Below are 21,282 nucleotides of genomic sequence, written 5' to 3'. Positions count from 1 at the left end.
AGAAGGTGGAGTAGGAGTTGTGGCATGTAGCCCTTATGAACAGTCTACTGATGGTTGGTATTGATTTGATCATTCAGTTGACTCCTGGAGAAAGGCCTATTTATATCAAAATGAAGGCTGCCACCCTCAGAAAATGCTTCAGAATCCCAGGACAACACCTCAAGAGCTTCATAGAGCTCACCAAGAAGGGGAGTCAAACTTTTGAGGCATTTTCACAACAGCTTTTGAAGTATCTGATTGGATGGGTCACAGACAACAAAGTTGACATTTTCGAGGGCATGTTTAATATGATCGCATGTCAGAATATCCTTAAAATTGTGAAGTAAAATTACACCAGCATCTAGTAGACAAGAGTATCACAGACCCTAGGGATCTTTCAAAGGCGGCCAACAAATATGTGAGCACTCATATCCAGAAATAGTCTCAGGTGAATACATCTAAACCAAATGACAAGACACACGATCAATGAAAACCAAATGAGGATAAGGACAAAAGTCTGACCCCCTCCTGCTAAGAAAGGTCCCCAAAAAGGTGAGGATACATTTCAGCCACATACATCATCCACTCCCACAGAAAGGAAGAGCGAAGGCACCACTAGCACTGCAGTAGCAACATCCTCTTCTCCACAAGGATTTCTTGCGTATGGAGACTGGAGATATACAAAGGGAGACCTTGCTGACAAGGCCAAATCCAAGCTGGCTGTAGATAATGCTATCCTCATGGAGGAGGAAAAGATAGTAAGCGTGAGTATGATAGATGATGAATTCCCACTAGGTCAGAGACTGGCAGAATGTACCCTAGAATCTCTGAGCGGGAAATGTACTGGGTTTTCAATGAAGGCCCCGGTTCCTGCTAATACTGAGATATTTTTTGGATTATGTATTCATAAATGTAAAAAGATCCCCAACAAGTTGTGATACTGTGGCAAGTAGCACCACCATCTGAGGACTGTGGGTGCAAAAGAACCATATCATTCCTGGTCCCTATACACTAGTTAGTGGCTTTGACGTCCTTACCTGATGCCCACTGCTATTGTGGAGTTGATTTGGAGAGGTGTAACCTCTCAGCTGGACGTCGCCATCTAGGTTGCAATTCTGGTTTATTGTCTGCCACGGAATGACATGCCCGATGAAGAAATCATTGCAGCAGTCACTAAATTTAGGGACAAGGAAGCAACAAGGGAATCAGTTCTGGTAGTCACGGGCCCAGTGGGTCTTCCAGCTGAGATGGTGAAAGACCGGCACCGCCAGTATCTTCAAATCCGGATCCAGAATTCACAGAGATGTCTGCTCCTGCCAGGGAGGGCCAAGTGGCCACTGAGGTGTATTCTGTGGTGGATTATGACCCAATGATCCCAGAGATGCCTATAGCTGTAGAACCACAACCAGCTATGGAGGACACAGTTGTTTCAGACCTCAATGGCCTATCCCGAATGGGTGACTTGTCCTCTGCTGAAGGGCCCAGTTAGTCTGACTTTTGTGAAACAGCACACCTACCCAACGCTAACAGATCTGCATGAATAGGCAGAGCAACCGGCTCAGAGGAAGCCCCTGCGATGTTCAGGTTATCTGGGATAATGGTCTTCTGTACAGTGAGCCCAAAAATTGTGAGGTAGGGGACAACATAGATGTGTTGTTTGTTTGTTTGTTTGTTTGTTTGTTTGTTTGTTTGTTTGTTTGTTTGTTTATTTATTTGTTGTGCGCACCGGACCCTCGAGTAGCAGGGCGCATAAGACAAGGAAGTTTACAGCTTGGATGCAAAAAGGTTGCGGTTACAGCATATGACAGGAAACAGAAAAACAGATAAGCAGAAAAAATGTACAGCCACGCATTCAATTTATAGTTAACATTTGCATGGTAAAATGTCAGTCTATAACAGGTGAAATGCATGTAGTGATAGGTGGGAGAGTGCCAGTTAAATGGCGTTTTCGGTAAGCCATTTTATAGTGTTTGTTCTGAATTTATTGAATGTTAGGTCAGATCTAAGTGCCTGGGGTAGGGAGTTCCACAGTAGGGCTGCCTTGACCGGGAAGCTGGAACCTCTGATAGTGGTTAGTTTAAATCTGGGCACTAAAAGGGAGTTAGGGCTGGCTGTTCTAGTGAGTCTAGTCAGGTTATTTCTGGTAAATCGTTCTATGAGGTAAAGGGGGGCTTTGTTATTTAGGCATTTGTTATTTAGGCGTTGTGCCCCAATGCCACAGGAGGTCCCTACTGGACTTTGCTCATGACATTCTTTTGGCATGTAATTGAGGAATGGCTGAGACAGCTAAAATAAAAGAGATTGGGCCTCATCATGAGTTGGGCGGTAAGCCCTAAAAGTAGCCTTAACTTAACGTATTAAGCGTCACCAACAAAGCTCCTCCAGATCAGGAGCCGGCGCAAATTCCACCAACTGTAAAACAGCCAGCGATATTACAGGTGGCAGAATCTGCCATATCACATGTCCCTGCACAGCAGTGTCAGTGCCCAGAAAACGGCAAGAATACCACTGAAAACCAGCGGTAATACTGCCGAAAACATGGTGCAATTAGCCCCAGACTCCAGGTGAGGTAAATGAATACAGGTGGCAGAAAAGAAGCCACAGATGATTCTAATCCACTCCAGAGGGCTACATAGGGCATGTACCTTCCCTAAACACAGTTTCCAACACCATGCTGCCAATAGACATTGTGACATTGGACATGCAGTTGCTCATGCTGCGCCTGGAAGTACAGAGGCAGGACAACCAGCTCAGGACACAGGCTGTACACGGGGTGGAGGAGGAAGAGAGGCCTCACGAAGCATGCACCAATCCCCAGGGTAAGGCCCTCAGCCAGGACGCTCATTGACGGGCAGTTGGTTACCCTGTACCGCATCAACAGGGAGATGATAACTCAGCTGCTGAATACAATCTAGGGCAACATAGAGAGCAGGATCAACATCTGAACAGCTGTGTCCTGACTGCAAAACCTAGTGTCCGTCCTACAATTTCTAGAAACGGGCACCTTCCAACACCCCATGGATATGATGCACGGCATGGCACAGCCAACATTCTGTGCAGTCCTGGCCTAGGTTCTGGATGCTCTCCTGTGGCATGTGGCATGCCACATGTCACTGGCCACCACACCAGAACAGGTGCCTGCCATGAAGGCACAGTTGTATGCCGTTGCCCAAATGCCAAATGTAATTGCAGCCTTGGACTGTACCCATGTGACGTTGGTGGCCCCTCAGTCCCATGAAGCAGTGCACTGCTACTGTAAGCACTACCACATCTTGAATGTGCAGGTGACCTGCGATCAGAATCTGTACATCACCCACTGTTGTGCCTGCTACCCAGTTCCACCCATAATGCCATGGTCCTACAGAACCGTACACTGCCTGGATACATGGAGAGGCAAAGAGGAGAATGGACGTGGATAGTGGGTGAGCAAAACTGTCAGCATGCAGGCGCTGCAATGCACATGACCACATTTGGGGGGTATGTGCAAAACACCACAAAGCATGACATGACTGGCCAATGTGAAATTCGGACCTGCCCATCTACCTCCCGTACCAATGTCACAGTCCAGCCCACAGACATACCCGGATGGATAAGCTGATTCACACATACAGTAGCAACTCCAAACACACACATTACTGCAGATACGACAATGCAACATGCATAATCCCAAATCAATGTAAAACTAAGTGTCACATCACATCACAAAACATCAACACTGTCAGTACCACATTCAATTACCCATGTACACTCAGCCCGAAATGCGGACCCGCAGGGCCCAGAAGTTTATGGAGATCTATTAGGAAACACATCAGGCCACATGCACCACTGCAATACACTGCCACTAGACAGCCAGCATGTTGGCTTGACATGGCACTGACAGATACATGATGTCACATCCACTGCAAGGGAATAGGGTGCATGTTAAGAAAATACAATGAATGATGCAAGTGACACAACATGCACAATTATCGAAAAGACACATGCCAGGCAATGAAGCACCATATGCATGCACATGAAGTCAATTGGCCTGATGTTGCATAAGGCCACCCCCAAACATTACACTGTTACTAATGGCTGGGCCTCTCCCCAAGCAGGTGACTCTTGATACCCGCAGCTGCCCTGGCTAATATCACCTGTGCGTGATCCACAAACACTGCACGATATTGCCTACAACCATGCTCACAGCAGGACATGTGTGTGCTTTGACCGTACCTTTGGCCTCCTGAAGGCCCGTTTTTGCTGCCTCGGCCATACTGGTGGAGCCCTGATGTACACACCTGAAAAAGTGTGTACATTTGTGCTTGTGTGTGCCTTGCTGCACAATATCTGCCTACAGAGAAATGTTCCTCTACACCCTGAAATGGACATGCCACCCCCTGAGGATGAGGATGCTGTGCTCGCCAGGTACTGATAGACAATTTCTTTTGATACATTCACATGGAACATACGATTCACCACTGTGTGACACTCATGTCAATTAATAAACATAAAAATGACACAATGAGGAATGTCCATACATTGATGAATTGCAACTATTTTAATAAAATTATGTGCAATAACTATCCCCCACCCCCTTCCACCACCAACTCCCTCACACACTATCCCCTCTCCTCCTCCTACCACCAACTCCCCACACACTATCTCCCCACTCCTTTCCCACCACCAACTCTCCCACACAGTATCCCTCCTCCCACCACCAACTCCCCCACACACTATCCCCCTTCCCCTCCCACCACCATCACCCCAGCACACCCACTGTGGGCATAAGGTGTGTAAATGTCACTCCCATGGCCTCTACCCCGGGCTGCCCTTAGTTATTTAGGCCCCAAATGGTGCTCAAACTGGCATCTGGGTGTGCTGGCTATGACCCCTCAGTGGGTGTGGCCAAACTTGAGGGTATGGACCCTGGCCCCCAGATGACCTGCAGAGTGAGTTCTATGCTTTGTTGCATCAATTCTTGTAGGGGAGGCATGGTATCACAAGTATAACGCTGACACAAAAGGTACAATTTGTAAAAACTTTACTAAAGTTTTTTGGTTTGGAAAAACTCCTACTTTGCTATATAACTAGGATGGGAGTCGTCTTGACCATCAAACGATAAACAAAACAGTCATAGTGGAGTCAGTCAAATCAAAATGGCCTATGATAACGAAACCTAAGGCCTGCACTAACTCCTGTATAAAAAGTGTATAAAGGAGATATGTATGTAAAGGAAAATAAGTGTTCAAATGTAAAGAATAAATGTTGCTGAATCATCTCTCCTCCCCACATCAAACAGCATGGACTAAGGCGGTCCCCGTAGGCTGGATTACACACTCTGGCTTGGGTGTTTAACACATAAACAGGTAAGAACATGGATCGAAGTCCGCCTGGCCTTTCACGTTAAAGTCTCTCTTTCCAGCCTTTCAAACAACATTCAACAAAAAGTTTGCGCTGGTCCCCCTCTGTTGGGGGTCAGACCTCTTCAAAACAAAAGTTCACGTTGGTCTCCCTCTGTCAGGCACAGACCTCAAAGATTCACGTTGGACCCCCTCTGTCATCAATGTAGGCCCCACAGGGTGATTAACACGTAAACAGTTCAAAACATGGATCAAAGCCCACCTGACTTTCCATGTCAAAGTCTCTCTTTACAGCCTTTCAAACAACTTTAAAAAAAAGTTCATGCTTGTCTGCCTCTGTCTTGCTCAGACTTCTCACAACAAATGTTCAACAATACCCATAGGGGGCTCCCTTTCCCAAAATTATTATACTTCAGGTCTCCCTCAGTCGAGCTCAGACCACTTTCGAATTTCAAAGACTTTCGAATGTGTGTGACTTTCTTTACAAACCTCCGCAGGACCACTTCGACTCAAAGTTCAATGTTCAGCTTTTTTATTCTCCCCTTCTCTCTGAGTTAATTTTGCTCACTTCGCTTTTACAGTTCTTTTACTTTAATGCTACAAACAATGAGCCATTCATTGAGACTTTCGACTAGTCTACTTCCTTTTCGCCAGACCACTCGATTAGCCAGTATCGCTGGTTTCACAGCTGTCCTCACTTCAAAATTCATTCACAGGTCTGCCTTTCTTCGTGTCTCATCCACACGCATGCAGTGTTCACTTGCGATATAATGTTGCAACTTCAATCTTTCCTTAACACACATCGGTCTCTCAGGTCACTTGCCAACTCACTGGCTGTGTGCATTTCTTTCTTTTCTTTACAATTTCTCAATCCACGAGTCAAGGCTAGTACCACAGGCTTTGCCTCGCCATCACAACTATGCTGTCCACCCAGGAGGTTCGCTGGTGTCCTTCAAACACAATGCAGCCTTCTGCTTTGCCTTCTCCACTTGTCTTTTGTGGCCTTTTGGAAGCAATGACCTCCTGTGGGGAACTCCTGGGTTTCTCGACCTACTGCTCTCGTCCCTTTGTCCGTCCCTCTCCTCCAGTAGTGGCCGCCTTTGGCACAGAAGTTCTGCTCTGACTCATGTTCCACCTTGCTTAGAGTGTGTCTCTAGGTTCTGCCTTTTACCCGTGTGAGGAGAGCTAAAAGGAATCAGGTATATACACTTAAAGTTAAGTGCCTGACTTTGTCTGACCCGATTAGGGGGACATGTCCAGTGCAATGTATAATAGTTAGTCTGGTTACTCTCAGATGCCCTCTTCCTTGGCTCAGTGTTTGTATAGAAAGGGGTGGGGGTTGGGACATGGGAGAATCCTAACAATTAGGATGGGTTCGTTGTACAAAAAGGATGGAATACCGCATCTCACTTTCGCCTGCTTCACCCCCAATCCCTGAAGACTCCTCAACCAAGTGATCCTCTCGCACTGGTCCACCACCAGTGTCTGGATACAAAAGCGATGGCTATGCCCCGGCCACCTTAGAGAGAGAGAGAGATCACTGAGGACTAGTAGTCAAGACACCCTTTGGTTTCTCACACTCCACAAAGGACAAAATCTCTTATGTCAGCTCCCTGACTTGCTGCCCATACACCACCAGGGCAGCAATATTGGCAGCTGCCTGTGCCCTGTTCCTCTCCATTGCCCTCATGATCCTGCTGGTGGCCTCTTACATGCAGTCACTTATGGCCTGGAGGTGCAGGGAATGTGTGTGGCCAATGGCATCAATCTCCCTCTGCCGACTCTCCAATTCGTCCAGCCTCCGGAGGATGGATTGGCTTGGTAGTGTGTGGTGAATGGGAGGGGTCTCTGCAGATGATCAGGGCTGTAGGCCGGTGAGGCATATGATGGTGTGTCCACATCCGGATAGGGTGTCTGGGCACGCTGGCGGCGTGGAAGGCTCTCAGCAGTGTGTGACCCTTCATCACCATGTGAGATTGGGCTTGTATCCCCCAAGGTGTCAATGGAGGCCCTGCCAGCAGGCGTGGTGTTGGTGTCTGCCGCTGCAGCTGCTGGAGTGGGTGCAGTGGGTGTGGAGGTGTTCCTGGTGGCGCGTGGGGTTTGTGCAGGGCCTGCGCTGCAACCTGCAGGCTTGGCCTTGGCGGGTCCAGGTGTAGCATGGTGGTCTCTGTGCTTTGGCGTGGCATGTGGCCACCCTTGAGGGTTGGTGGATCTTAAGGGCATGGAGGCGCTGCTTCCCAATGGGCCTGCCCCCTCATCATCCTCAGCTGCTTCCAGAGATGCGAGAGTGCCTGTGGGGGACATATGAAGTGTTGGCAGGTATGGTTCTTTCACGTGTGTTTGCAGCATGCAAGACCCATATGCTATGGTACATAGTCGAACTCCACACATTTAGGCAGATGGCCATGGTTGTTCAGGTGACATTGCATGTGGGCAACGCATTGTGGGAATGGTTCCAGTCATGTGTGTGTGACACATGGCCAAATGGCCTTTGGCCTGTGTGTGGTGAAGGCAGGCTATCAATGCAGGGGCAGCTGGCATATTACATGCATGCTTGTGGTCCTTCATGTCCCCACATTCCCTCCCCAGGTGACGCATGCCTTGTGGGAGTGGGTGTGGTGGCTTTGTATATGGCACTGCCATGGCTCTATGGGATGCTGCTGTGCAGCCAGCAGTGTTGTGCTCTGTTGATTGTATTTGGCCTGCTGCACCCATGTCAGTGTAGGGGTATATGTACTTCCAGGCCAGGACCACAAAATGTTGCTGTGACTGCTGCACGGTGTTGTGGTTACTCACGCACCACAATCATGCTTGCACAAGGTGCACTAGCAGGGGTGTGATGTGCATTGCACTTGGATAGGACACTTGGCACCCCTTCATACTGCAGTACCGCTAAGGGGTGCACTTGGTGCCCTGCCCCCTGTCTGCGGTGGAGGGTGGCTGATGTGGCACCCCGTCACTTCACCCTGATTAGTCCACCCAGCTGCTAGGTCTGCTGGCATGTATCCTTGCACACTTCGGCGTATTGTGTTAGGCTGACATTTATGCAGGGTCATTTGCTGTGTGGAGTGAGGGGAGGGGGTTGCCTCATCTCCTACCTCCTGGCTGCTGGCAGGATTAGTGACTCTGTGGTACTGCTTCCAGTTGCCAGGGACTCCTGCCAGTGATGGGATAGGAATCCATGCACCCTGACTCTGTGGCAGTCCTCAGAATCACAGGAGACACTGCCCAACACAGTCACCTTCTGGCTGATGGCAAGCTGGCCTATTGTTTTCCGCTATCTACAGCCATACAGCTAATCACAATGGGACACTACCTCAACAGTGAGGACAACCAATTCTCCCTCACTGAATTTTGGCTTTCTCAGCGGGTTCTCTGGCACCTTACCTCGGATGTGGTCCTGAGACATGTTGGCAGTGTGTTTCGGGTTCAGATTGCTGCCAAAAGTGGGTGATTCAAGTTGGATTGAGTTTTTCCAGATGATTTTCCAGCTGTCCACTGCTATGCTTCCCGTTCCAGAGATGATGACTAATTGCGCCAGCGTTAATGGCCCCGGGGATGGTGGTGGTAGCGCTATTAGCAATGATATTTCAGCAGAGTGACTTGCTTTGGTGCTTATTCTGCCGGCGGTATTAGCATTACTACCAGAGTGGCACGCACATTCATGCCAGTTTGGTAATCAACGCTCATACTGCCAATCGGCCTGGAGCCCGTTTGAGAGAATAAGCATGGACATGGACAGTATGGGTCCTTTAAATCCTCAGATATCCTCAGAAATCCTCAGGGATCTGGTACATTGTGGTAGTGTTAGACCATGCCACTTGGTACCAAGAGGATGTGCCCATTAGGAACATCAAAACCTCTGTGGTGGCAAAGGCTCTCATAGGTATATTCTCTTGTGTGGTATTCCCTAAAGAAGTTATTTCTGGCAGGGCATGCAACTTCATATCTGCTAATATAAACACTGTGTAGGATGAGTGTTGAGCGGCTTACAAGTGGGCTTCCTCATAGGTTCTCCCAACCAGACGTGGACTCCCTGCTCACTGTGCTCAGAGAGACACAGCTTCACCTCACTGATGAGGCCCAACAAGGCTGAAACACGTGTATGGGGTTGCTGTAGGTACTCTTGTTCAGAGAGGAATTGCCATAGCATTTCTGTGCTGGATTGCTCATGTGGGCGGGACAAAGACTGATATGCAAATGGATATTTCCCATCTGTGAAAGGTACAGTGAGCAAAAAGTGTGTGCTGCAAACTCTCATCTCAGAACACGTTAGTAGCGCCTGCTACTTTTTTTGAAATATTTACAGGGAACTTGGGTTTGGTCACCCTGAGTTACCTGGGGGCAACCATACGTGGACTCCCTGCTCACTGTGTTCAGAGAGACACAGCTTCACCTCACTGATGAGGCCCAACATGGCTGAAACATGTGTATGGGGTTGCTTTTGGTACTCTTGTTCAGAGAGGAATTGCCATAGCATTTCGGTGCTGGATTGCCCATGTGGGCGGGACAAAGACTGATATGCAAATGGATATTTCCCATCTGTGAAAGGTACAGTGAGCAAAAAGCGTGTGCTGCAAACACTCATCTCAGAACAGGTTATCATGCCATGTTCTTTCTGGAGAGGAGCGCCTGCTACCTTTTTTGAAATATTTACAAGGAACTTGGGGTTGGTCACCCTGGGTTATCTGGGGGGCAACCAGACCTGGACTCCCTGCTCACTGTGCTCAGAGAGACACAGCTTCACCTCACTGATGAGGCCCAACAAGGCTGAAACACGTGTATGAGATTGCTGTAGGTACTCTTGTTCAGAGAGGAATTGCCATAGCATTTCGGTGCTGGATTGCCCATGTGGGCGGGACAAAGACTGATATGCAAATGGTTATTTCCCATCTTTGAAAGGTACAGTGAGCAAAATGTGTGTGCTGCAAACTCTCATCTCAGAACAAGTTATCATGCAATGTTCTTTCTGGAGAGGAGCGCCTGCTACCTTTTTTGAAATTTTTCTCACATTGTTGTATTGCCTGAAAAGCCTGCGCAAGGCCAGGGGAAGGGGGGCATTGCCCCATCGTCGTATTGTCTGAAAAGCCTGAGAGGGAACCAAGCGAATGGAGTCATCCACCCTCGTTTGTTTGTGAACATTGTTAACAGCCAGGAGAAGGGAGGCATTATTTTGGCTTTGCAAGAAACCTGCAGAGAGCCAGGGAAGCTAAGATAAGGGAGTCACTCTCTTACCATTGCAGGAAGGAAGCAATTCTCTTGATACCGGGACTTTGAGTTGGAACTTTGTTTCTTTCTGAACCAGAGACCTTTTTGCTAATTTGGAACTTTGCTTCAACCTTTGGAAAAGGATTGCAACATGGGGGAAGGGATCAGTTCCCTCGAGAACCAGCTCCTCAGATACATAGAACTGTGCCTGTCCAGAAGAAGGGAGTAATTATTCTGGACCTAGAAGACAGCAAACCCCTTTTAGTTCACATGTAAGGGTTGGAAATAGGTGTTGACACAGGACTATGGATTGTTTCAGTTTATGGACATTCTGACAGACTCCTTAGTTTTAGTTGAGGCAGGGAAAACCCTCTTAGAAATAGTGCTACAAAGGTTTTCTTTTCTTAACTTTTCTAGGGCAATACAAATCTTTGCCAATCACCATGCCACCATTGTGTCATAATCGTACTTCTGCACCCTTACAGTTCTCACTGCTCGCATGTGGTTATACCAAATGTTATCAGTACCGGTGTGATGTTCGTCCCTAGTGCTTCTCAAGATCAATTTGAATTCAACACATCCCTTTTGCTTCTGGTCACTGACCTTTTAATTTTTCCCAATAGATCTATATCATTAACACTGCTGTACAAAACACCGTCCATTTCCAAAGGAAAGGAAGAGAGAAAGAAAAGAAGACAACAATAAAACAGAAGATATATTTCAAATGTCCTCCTGTTATTCTCTGCTGCGGGTTTGAAAAAAAAGAGTCTTGTCATCTAAAGAGGCGAATTAAAGTTACGAAAAGTCAGAGTTACCAGACAGGCAGTTCCTTTGCTTCTCCCCGTTTTCTTCTCTTGGAAGGGGGATGTTGCCTTTGTACCTCTGGACATCTAGTAGGTGGTACCAAGGTCTGCAGCCTGCAACCTTCACGGCAGTTGCTGTAGCGTAAGTCAGTTTGAAGGGACCAATAAAGTGACGTTAGTGCCAATTGCATGTGAAATATCAGATGCAGACCTGGTCGCCTGGATCAAGTTGCGGTTGATGTAGCAGTGATGCTTCCTCTTGTGGCATTGGTATTTTTGCTGTTGATGCAGCTAGCCAACTTCAAAATTGTTCAACCTGCTGGGATATGATCTTAAGAGACTGGGTAACTTCCTAAGATATCCCTGAAACTCATCTCACAATATCTCTGCTGAACTCCAAGCATCTGAGGCTTTACAGACAGTAGTGAGCTGTGCTTGCATTCCCCTGCCCGTCACTTGTGCTGAGTTAAGTGATGGTCGGAACGAGTCTGGTTCCGTAAAGCATAAAGATCTAAGAGTAAGCAATGCAGCCAGCTTTCTGATGTATTAAAAGATTAAAACGCCATTAAAATGTTCTACTAATCCATTGGTTTGGGGTGGTAAGCTGTATATAATTTACGTTTTATACCTAATTGGGAAGTGATCTCTTTGAAGAGATCATTGAAAAGATATGGCCCATTGTTGGACCTCATCCCTTTGCAAATACCCCATTGTAGGAACACCTCGTGCACTAGGAATTTAGCAGTTGATTTAGCACCAGGGTGGGCACAGGGACCTACTCAAGCCAACAGGACAATGGGCATACCACAGCAATCAAATAGCGAACTTTATTGCATCTGTTAAGCTTATCTACAACATCTATGTGGAGATGTTCAAAAGGTCAAGGAGGGTGAGGCAATGTTGCCTTAATTGTTTTCAACATGTGACCGGAGTAATAAGGTTGGTAAGTCACACAATTAGAAATTAACTCTGCCACGTGTTCCTGCAAATTTGGAATAAACCAATCTTCCTGTACTTTGGCTGCAATGTATTCTTTGGAGTTATGTGCTGGTTAATGCAATTGTTCAAGGGAAATTTGAAGTAGTTACTGGGGCATGACAATCTTCTCTGAAGAGTTCATTCTACACAATAAATCTACGGGGGATAAAGAACACCCTCTCTTTTTCTATAGTGCTTGCTCTTGCTGAAGATGGATAAGCCATTATATGGTTCAATAACCTCTGCGTGCTGTCATGAAATGTGTGTTAGCATGGGAACTTGTTCTGTAACGTGTGATAAATAGGCGGCTTCTTTTTCTGCTATGTCTGCTACATCATTGCTCTGAGATATTACATCTTTACCTTTTGGATGGGCTGCACATTTCACCACCGCTAATGCTGAACTAAGGGTCAGTACTTCTATTAATCTGTAAAGTAAATCTGTATGCTGCATGGGTGTACCATCTGATTTTTTTAGTTGAACCCTCTCCTCTTCCATCTGGACAACCATGAATGCACTGTTGATGTGACATGTGCTGAATCTGAATAGATGCTGGCACACCATCCTTTTGATATTTCTACAACTGTTATTAATGCCACAAGTTCAGCTACTTCTACCGAATAGTGTAATGGAAGACTCATCTTTATCATTATCTCAAACTCCCTCTCTCCATATCGTACCATTGCTGTCCCTGTGTGTCTATGACACATTTTGAGATCGTTCATTGATGACCCATCAATTAAAAGTATCTCTCCTAACTGTACGTCATGCTGAGAACCTGGTCTCTGCAGAAGCTGCTGAACCCCCGACAATCCACCCAAAATGTGGCACTCTGAGCTGACATATATATAACTGCTCAGTTTACCTCACTTTCAGGGGAAAGGGGGAAGGGACAAAGAAACAAACACCCGGCTGGAAGCTATCAACTCGCTGGTTCTTCACCTGTAGTTAAAACATAAACATGCAATACACCTCATTACTCAATGGGTTACTATACTAACCTTAAACTCTATATCCTTTACCAAAATAGTCAAAAAACCATACCTGGTACTTCTCTTCAGTATGCCCAGAGAAGTGATAAGCAGACAAGACTTCCTTACTTGTGGACCAGAATCTTATAGATCATTCAGCCTTCTCAGTAGGTCCATGAATGTAATATTTAACTTTGTAGTTCGTCTGTTCAACCCTAAGATTCTTGAACAAGGTCTAAAGTTCTTCAAATAAGTTTAAGGAAGTTATTTTAAGTTCTTGTATTTGTTTTTATATTTTCTTTGTAGAGTGTCTTTTACTCAGGAACGAATTTTAAACTTGCGATGAAATCTTCACGTGGAAAGCCAGCACACGCGCTAAAATCCAAACCGCGGGTAAACGCAAACGCGCTGAAAATCCAAACCGCGGGATAAAACACACGCGCTTTAATCCAAGTCGCAGGAAATACGCACACGCGCTGAAAATCCAAACCGCGGGAATAAACACACACGCTTTACTCCAAGTTGCGGGAAATACGCACACGTGCTGAAAATCCAAACCGCGGGAAAAATAAACACACGCGCTTTTCTCCAAGTCGCGGGAAATACGCACACGCGCTGAAAATCCAAATCGCGGGTAAAATGCACACGCGCTAAAGTCCAAGACGTGATAAAAAACTCACTCGCGCTAAAGTCCAACCCACAAAAAAATACGCATACGCGCAAAAACCAAATCGCGGGAAAAAGCACACGCGCTTTTATTTTATCACGTAGAAAAAACCCTCACGTATATGAACAGTAAACGCGAGTCCAAAGTTCACGCTCGCGCTTCACTCTCACGCGCAGAGACACACGCGCGGGCTCAAAGTAACGGGAAAAAACTCACGCGCTAGTTTGAAATGACACATAGGGATGAAAACAAACGTACGCGCTTCCATTTTTTAGATACAGATTTGCGATTTCAATCCCTTTAAATTAATATAACCTTTTTACAAAGTTCATCAAAAATGGAAAGTCACTTATCTTGTGATTGAGACATGAAAACTTCTTTTCTCAGAAAATTGGAAATTTCTAACTCCTGTCCTGTGTCTCCACCAAACTCCATACACGACTCCTGTTATACTTTCAGAAATTCCGCTCAACTGCTTGAAACTTGTCACCCTTGAACAAGTTAAGCAGGAGCTGCAGGGCACACGACCTCTCAGCTGGGTAAGGATGATGAAAGGCAGTTTAGAATGTTCATTGTCCTCCCTATAAACAATCTCCAGCCAATTAGAATTTAGACTGAGAACCTCCATCTTGGCTTGGGGCATTTTCCATAGACTGCAATAAAGGTTAAGGGCAAAATTGGCTGTTTTAAAAATATAACCCATAATAACTTCCCAAAACCTTTCTATACTAAATATGTGTCTCCCCTGACCCAATGTAAATGAGTATAAAATACTGTATGTAAAGAATATGTCGCTCCAACCTGACAGTACCTGACACTGTAAGGGATCTTCCTGAACATGGGTTAGGTCATCTAATGTGTCCTGATATGTAGTACAATTCTGTATATAGTCACCAGGCTGTATCAGGACTGCAGGAAATGTTGCCAGATTAACAATGTGGCACCTCATTATGTTAATGAAGGGATCAAAGAGGATCACCTCATACCCTGAAGCTTATTGGGTGTTAAGGGTTGATTTAGATTTGTCCAGCTGTCATGATGCCTATCCCCGGGCATCCGGATTGAGTCCATCAGCCCCAGGAGCAGGCATCCAGATACTTATTAAAACCTCAACAGCCCCGGATGGGGGCTGTTTGGATTCAGTCCTGGCACCTTAGGCGCCAGGCTCATCATAGAAATCAGTCCTGGCGCCATAGGCGCCAGGCTCATAGACCTTACTTACCTTATGAAGACCATGCTGCAAATGAGTCCAAGCCAACATGATGCCTGGATGGGACTATTTTATTACAGGGACTATTTTTCACTAGGGTGTGGTTCTGGGTAACTTCTTACCTGGGACTAATTTGCAGGCTATTTAAACCACGCCCGAACAGCAGCCCATGCTTCGTGTTATTCTGCATCCAGCAGCGTAACGCTCACTGTGTCTGCAAGTCAGAATCCAGTCTTCTGCCATGCCCGCCTCAAATCCGGAGCTCCTAGACAAAAGGAAAAGAAAGGAGAAGAGGTTAGATCACGGACATTATTTGAATACTTACCTGATTCCAGACCCAACACAGCTCCGAGCCTGGAAAGGACATTATTGCAGCATGCGTCACTTCGCCAGCAGCAACGCCACGTTATACTCACCAGTCCACTGCATCTTTCGACTCGGCTCTGCCTCCATCATTTTCTTCGTCGAAACCCAGCACCTGGGGGGAAATCAAAAGGAATAACAAGGTGAGCCGAGAAAACCGACAAAGACAATCTCTTGCCACCATAGGCTGACCTGCTTTACCACCGGAGGTATTATCCTTTAATTTGCTGCATCTTCCTATGCCGCACCTATAAAGAGAGAGAAAACAGCAAGTTAAACTCATGCAACTTTTACCGGACAGTGTTTGGTAATACAGACTCTTACCTGAACACCATCAGCTGCCTCCAGGCAATATTCTTTTGGACCCAGCTGCAACCTAACGAGGGAATAGAACAAGAGTGAACATCGGACATATTGAACTCTTTGAAGTTTATAGACACTGGAGTCAATATTCCTCCGGAACTCCTCCAGTACCTTCAAACCAGTGAAGTAACTGGTATCTACGCGCCCCTGCATGCCATGCAGGATGGAGAGCTCATCATTTAAAAACATAAGGTGAGGTTACCAAGAGGGGATATCGGAGGTGATTAGTGGGGAGAACGAGAACAGTTAGGGGGCCATCAATAAAGTCCACGGGTGGCTAAATTCCTTTCTCCACTTGCAGGAGAATACTTCTACGAGTCCAGCAGACAAGATTAGGTGGGCCAGTCCAGACAGTCATCTCTGCACTACGCATCACGTTTGTGGAGACCGCAGCTGTCTGGGTCCACAAAGAGGTTAAAATGGAAATATATATCATTTCATATTAAGGAACACATTTAACAATTAAATAAAAAAAAAATTCACCTTTTAATCAATAACGTTTTAAAATCCTTCTCCTTAATTTCAAAAAATGTGTTTCCCACTTAAAGGATTAAATGAGGGAGAAGGGACATATAATAAAAGACATTCTAATCAATCACCAAGCAGACAACCCAAACTACCATCTCAACCTGACCAAGCCTGCTTGATGTAATGGGCCCTATTCACAGAACGTTTTCCAATGGGGTTTTGCCATTATAAAACGCTTCTGTGAATTAGGCCCAATATCTTTACCATGACTATTGTGACCGTGTTTCCTCCCCACTAGAAATGCGAATGAAGAAATTCACATCATCCAACACTACAATGTTCTGTAGAAATCTACCCAACCAGAGTGTTCTAAACTCCTTCATTGTTGAGCATTCCAAGAGGAGGTGCTCTCTATTTTGCAACACACTTTCATTCTTACATAAGTCACAGCCCAATTGTATTCCCATCTCTTAGGTTCTGATTGGTTGAATCTTGCCCGTAGGTAGTACTTTCAGTCTATGGCCCTCATTACAAGTGTGCTGGTCTGGGAACAACGGTGGCGGTAAGCTTATCAGCGATGTTGTTTCCAGACTGGCAAACTGCAAGTCTGCAGGCAGTGCCGTACCACCCGCCAGGGCCAGACCTGGCAGGCCGAATGTCACCGGCTTGCAGAATTTCACGGAAGCACCAGCATCGTTCTTAACGGTGCCGGTACTTCTGTGATCCCCATTCCCATTTGAGTCCTATGGGACTCAAATGGGAATGGGGATTAACATTTACCGGTGCCTGACTTCCCAGAACTCCGGGTTCATAATCCCCTGGGTGATTCCAAGTCAGGACGTGGTAAATCATTACGGGTCTGGCGGCTACCTGCCCTTTTTACCGGCACTGTTTCCGCCGGAACCCATAATGAGGGCCTATATCTCCAAAATTGGGATGCCCAATAGCCAATAGGGAATTTCTTTAGGCATTTGGGAATCATTCCCTGGGATTTGTACAGGGGAGACAAGCTCTTATGTAATCTATACCTTCTCATCCTGGACATTGTCCTCATCCAATCTTGTCTGAATAGAATTTATTTGACCTCATTAGGATGATAAATTAGGTCTTTTGATGAAATCTCAATTTCAGACAAGACCAGCTCTGCTCCTTTCTTAACTTTGACTGCTGAATCAATAGTGGGGGACCTCAATTTTACAGCTGGGTCTTCATATAGTGAACCCACCATGGGAACCATCATTCTTCTGTATAGACACAGAATTCTCCATGCGACTCTACCGCTCAATGAGGTTAGGCTCAGTTTTAAATCTTAGGGCAGAAATTTGAACACAATCAGGCAAAGCAAGTGCACACTTTCATATCCTGGACTCAAATTTTGCAAAGGCCATAGCTTTGAAGCTGGCTGCCATCTCTGCACCGTTTATTAGTTTTGGTTCCAATCTTATAGTATAGAAGGTTAAAAGGGGAAACAGCGTGAACCTACAAAAGCAGGCCTTGATTTTTTTCATTTAGGCAGCAGCCTGAATTGCCTTCGACATTATACGAGCATAAGTACTTTCCTATGTTCTAGCTCATCTAAGGTGCAGCTCAGGTATGTGAGGGACTCAATCGTTGTCACTAACTGTTTGCCCATCCTCCAGGTTTAGCCCATTCTGCTTCTAAGGTTGCTGATGGACCTTATGATGTTACCTTATGATGTTAGTTTTCTTTTTGTTAATGCAGAGCTCATTCAGCAATGAATATACTAATATCCAGTCAAGTTTTCTCTGCAAGCCAACCTGGGTTCTGTCTAGAAGAAGGATGTTGTCAGCATACATAAGGTATGGAACGCATAAGGACGACATCCTGGGAGAGCTAATTCAAAATGGGTCTTAAAATCCCCCAAATCAGACAGGTATAGATTGAAGAGGCAGGGAGCCAAGGCACATCCCTGTCTTAATGCTTTCTCCTCCGGAAATCGCTCTGTCAAGGTTCCCTGTCCATCCAATCTGACCTGTAGGAATGTGTGTTCATGCAGAGCAACCAGTATGGCCAGCAGACTCTCGGCATCTGCCAGTTCTTTAACACCTATTCGCCTATTCGGCAGAATCAGTTGTTGTCCACCCTCAAATCATTCTAGGATTAGCCTTATAGTCAGGACTTTTTCCCTCCTGCTGTTATCCTGTGCATTACAGATCTCTGCAGAGCTTCTTTTGCACACTTTTATTGTATCCTTCTCACCTTGATAGTGTGCACACTGGCACTGTGAGCGCCGCTCTTTGGGGGCCTCCATTTGATTTTCCTAAATGTTGGGGGCCGGTCTCCGTTTGTGTACTATGTGACCTATTGTTTTTATCGGTCCTACCGGGCAAAGAAGTGAGCCACCCATCTCTTTGTTCACACTTATTATTCATAAGATTGATAATCTTTTGCGTGGGTGCTAAGTCTACACTTCCCCCCCAAGTTATCAGTCTAGTCAGTTCACCATTGAAGGTTGCATTGGAGACCTATGTCCCTTTTTCCATTAGCAAGCCGAGAAGCGAGAACAATCATGCCTGATCTTTCATGATTTGTACAATCATTTGTGTACAGGATCTGACGTTTCCATTCAAGCAATACTGGGAGGCTACTGGGCGCTGCAAGGCCCCAGAGTTTCTTTACGTGCACAGCCCTCTGGTAGTGTTCCTCGCTTTGCTTCTGGTACCCTCACTAGACTCTACGTATACTCGGGAGGTCAGATTTCTACTTGATAACCCTAGACCAAACCCATCATCACAGAGGTCTCTCAATCATTGTTGATCTTTCTGCACAGACTTTTGATACACAATTGTATCTGCTTTCTCTTGGAATTCGGACGTAATAGCCATAGGTCTGTTTGTTGACTCCACAGCCCCCATCATGATTCCGGGTCTCCTCCTCTCTGTACTCCATCATTGGGGCTATACCCACATAAATTAGAGGGAGTTACCCAATCTGATCATTTCCAATTGATCATATGGTACATCTGGCTGAATTCGGCCAGTACCATTCGATCTATTGGAAACAATCAGATATGATATGATATGGCATTTATAACGCGCCTATACACAAGTGTTTCAGGATTGGATAATCACTAGGAAACATGGGGAGCGGGGGTTGCATGGGTGTCCCCCGCAATCCATGTTTGGTAGGGATGGCCCTTGAGGGTATTGGGGGTGTTCCTCGCTTCCGGAGGTTTGGAAACAGGGGACGAAAAAAAAAGAAGAAGTAAAGCAGACCCTGCATTATCGGATCAGACCTGCATAGCAGTGACGGAACTGAAGGTGCAGGGTCAGAAGATTTATTTGTCCTTCAGCTGTAAAGTATGGGTAGAAAGTTCCAGTCGGATATTGTCATACAGAGACGAGAAATAACTAAAGACCATGTTCAAGGCAGAAATCTCAGGACCTGTTAGTTTGATCTGGTTATGCAGATCACAGAGGGTGTGGTGAAGCCTTTGCTGTTGAGTGTTGCCAAATCATCTTGAAGCTCATGGTCAGGATCGAGGCTACTATTTAGATGCTTTGTTAGAAAAGACAAACCGCCCTCACATGCCTTTGAGTCCAAGGTGTTCCCATCAATTCTTGTTACTGGGGACAGCCTTTGATCAAGGTCAGTCTGTTGCCCCGATTTGATAATTACTCTGATCACTAATAAAGTCCAGAGCATCTATAGATGAATTGCCTCTGATTCTGGTCTCAGCCACTGGTCTTAAATATGTACTAGTTATCTTAAAATTCAGGCAGGTATCTCATATTGTCCATCTTGGAGCCCCTTGATTTTTTATTTGGATTACCAGTCTTTTTCAGGTACATAAACTGGCTTTCTTTACTCAGATACTTTTGTAGATGCCTTACTTGAAGCACAGGACACGTCTGATCAGCAGATGGTGTCTCAAAAGTAATGCTTCCTCGCACCCCGAACACCTCCTCATTTCATGTAGCGAGTTATGTTGCTCCTTCCGCTTCCATCTTGAAATTATCACAGGTAACCACTTTACCCATGATCATTTCAAAGGTACTGTTAGGCCCGCTGGCCATTAATAGACCTTGTAAGTCCCTCGATTCAGGCAGTACGGTCCCTGTCCCTGCAGCTTCCATCAGTCTCGGCAACATCAAATTGATGATGTCACCAATTACAATTGACAGGGACAAGTCTGTATTCACACTACAATCTACTGCAGTTGGCATCCGGCAACCCAAGCCCCCGTACCTCCATTCAGCAGGGTGAGATTTCCAGTGGTACTGAGATCATTATGCTTATTTGTGTCATCATAGTCCTTATCGCATAGGCCATTTCTGGCGACCTCCGATGCCAGCACCTGCATTGTTCCTATAGTGTGCAGTGCTTCATTAGGGTCAATCCAGTGAGGTGGAGGGGGACTTGAAATGGAAATCCTTTTTACCCAAATTACTCCTTAGGCGAGTTTCATGCCTATTAAAAGTTAAAGACAGTTCTTGTTCATCACTGCAGGCAATGTCATCATTTTTGTTTATGTTTAACAGTAAAGATGAAGCCAAGCCTTCGGAGACCATCTGCTGGATAGGGGCTATAGCTAAAGGCATTGATAAAGGCAACTCCTACCTTCATGTAGCTATTGCAAGGCTTCTGAGCTGACAGCTAGGGACTTTCTAGCTGGTGTTCTAAAGAGTTGCAGGGTCATTGATTTAATAGGACCGGGTAGTGATTCTTCAGAACTGGGACCCGCTGTGGGTAAGGCTCCGATAGTTCTCTATAAACGTTAGCCATTATGTTCTAAATCAAGCACTCCCTGAGCCAGTGATTCATTTTTTTTTGTAATAGAGCCTCTCCCCCAGTGCTTCATTGTCTTGTCTCCCGTTATATCGCTTCTCAAGCCCATATTCACCTTTGTCCTCTTTCCTTCTTGAGCAGAGTAAATAACAAAAAGCCAAACATCTGTATAAGTTGCCATTCA

The sequence above is a fragment of the Ambystoma mexicanum genome, chromosome 10 (assembly GCF_040938575.1).
Source record: "Ambystoma mexicanum isolate Mex_15411 chromosome 10, UKY_AmexF1_1, whole genome shotgun sequence".
Classification (NCBI taxonomy): domain Eukaryota; kingdom Metazoa; phylum Chordata; class Amphibia; order Caudata; family Ambystomatidae; genus Ambystoma; species Ambystoma mexicanum.
Note: the sequence above shows the minus strand (reverse complement) of the source record.